A 2328-nucleotide genomic window follows, 5' to 3' on the forward strand; every position below is an offset into this window, starting at 1 on the left:
GAGGAAGGAAAACAATGTGTGCAGCTCCACATGGAAACATCTGATTGGTCTTGGAAATGGAGTTTAGTCTGGAATCCTGCAACTTTCTTATAGTGAGAAAAATCACAGCTGCCAATTTCCTTTTCTGTCAGCATAGCCGGTTTTCTGCACTCGATGGGCAAATTCTGAAAATTTGCAGTTGTAAATTTTAAACCACTTCTCTCACACAGACACACACACACACACACACTTCTTTGATAGCTTAGTTCTATGAACTAAAATTTCTGTCTTAATTTTTGAATTAGAAATCTGCCCCAGTTACCTTTCAAGGCCACTGACTTTCTTGACTAAAATCCATCTTAGTTATCTTTCCCCCAACCTGGATCCAACTTCCGCCCACCATTTATGGGTATATTGTTTCATATGGACATATCTCCCAATCGGAAGCTGAAATGAGGCCACCTTACAGAAACAACTATCACCTGATATTCACCAACAGGCTTTACAAAGTTTGGATATTAGACTGACTTGCATTTCAGTGAAACATTCTCTTCCTGGGGAAAGGTTTCCAATTACTCCAAATGATAGAATCTCTTTTCAATGACTAAATAATACTGTGCTCAGAAAACTGTATTTGTATTATATGTTGCATTTCTTATAAAAAATTAATAGGCTTCAAAAAGATATAGATTATATAAAGACATTTCAAAAATTATGCTAATTGTACAATCACAACGTAATAAATGAATAATAAAAATAATTTAATTTATGAATAGTTGAAAACTCACTAATACCTAAATTTTATTTTAATTAATTTATTTATTTTGAGATAGAGTCTCACTCTGTCACAAAGGCTGGAGTGTAGTGATGTGATCTCAGCTCACTGCAACCGCTGCCTCCTAGACAAAAGTGATCCTCCCACCTCAGTCTCCCAAGTACCTGGGACTACAGGCATGTACTACCACGCCTGGCTAATTTTTTTGTGTTTTTTGTAGAGACAGGGTTTCGTCATGTTGCTCAGACTGGTCTCGAACTCCTGGGCTCAAGTGATCTGCCTGCCTTGACCTCCCAAAGTGCTGGGACTACAGGCGTGAACCACCCTGCCTGGGCTAAATTTTAATTAAGAATATAATTGTCTCTTTGACTCATTTATCTTGTTTCTATCCTATGTTTCATGTCCTGGTCTTGCTTTACACAGCTCAGTTTTATTTCCTCAGGTCTCTCGGCTCTTTATTTTATTCATTCCATTTTGCTTCCCTTTGTTTCTCTAATCTACTGAGACCGCCCCATTGGCTTTATAAGTATTCTTTGGCAAGGGGTGATTTACTTTTTATTGCTTTGCTCTATTTATTTTTTTTTCCTGGAAAATTAAATGGGCAAATGTACTCTCATGTGAATATTGTGTCACAAGAAGAACCTACGAGGAAGGCGACATCTGTCACTTTCAGTGACTTTTCCCCTCACTCTTCCTGGCTCTGAAACTCACTAATACTTCATGTTTCCCTGCCCACAGACCAGTAGCTACTTTTTTCCAGAAATATTCATCTGGGAACCACTTGATCGTCCTTGAATATTTCACTGTAGAATGAAATTAAGGCAGTTGGCTTAAATCACTGCTGAAAATAGGCATCTTATGGAAGGGATATCCAAATAACTAAAGGTAAAACAGCAAATATTTTCCCCCTATTTTTGCCTGCTTTTCCATCATCAGTAACTTATATATTTGGAATTCTTTCTGTTGGGACTGTAAACTAAAACGTATCTGAGACAGGTCTCAAGCAATTTAGAAGTTTATTTTGCTAAAGTTAAGGATCATAACCCTTCCTGATACAGTTTCAGGTGGTACTGAGAACGTGTGCTTGAAGTGGTTGAGTTACAGATTTATTTTACGCAGAAGACAGAAGTTACAGGCACAAACATAAATCAATACGTTTAAGGTTAGGCCAGAAAGGAAAAAGGAGGAACATCTCGAAGCAGTGGGTGAAGGACTGGTACGGGGTCGGAAGTGCCTCTTCCAGGTCGTAGGTAGATTTAAAAATTTGCTGATTGGCAATTGGTTGGAAAGGTTAAGCTCTGCCTGAAGAGTTAAAATCAGCTTAAAATAAGGCGGAGGTGGCTGGGAGGGTGGAAGCCTCCTTGCCCTGTCGAAGGCTTCAGAGAGAATAGATGTGAATGTTTCTTGTCAAAGGTGTCAGGCTCTCTGGAGAGACCTCTTAAGGAAAAGAGATTCTCTACAAAATGCAAATTTCCCCCCCAAGAGACAGCTTTGTGCAGGACTGTTTCAAAATATGTCAAAGAAATATATTTTGGGATAAAATGTTTTGATTTCCTTTTAGGGCCTCTTCTCTG

This window comes from Mandrillus leucophaeus, unplaced genomic scaffold (genome assembly GCF_000951045.1).
Source record: "Mandrillus leucophaeus isolate KB7577 unplaced genomic scaffold, Mleu.le_1.0 Scaffold806, whole genome shotgun sequence".
Classification (NCBI taxonomy): Eukaryota; Metazoa; Chordata; class Mammalia; order Primates; family Cercopithecidae; genus Mandrillus; species Mandrillus leucophaeus.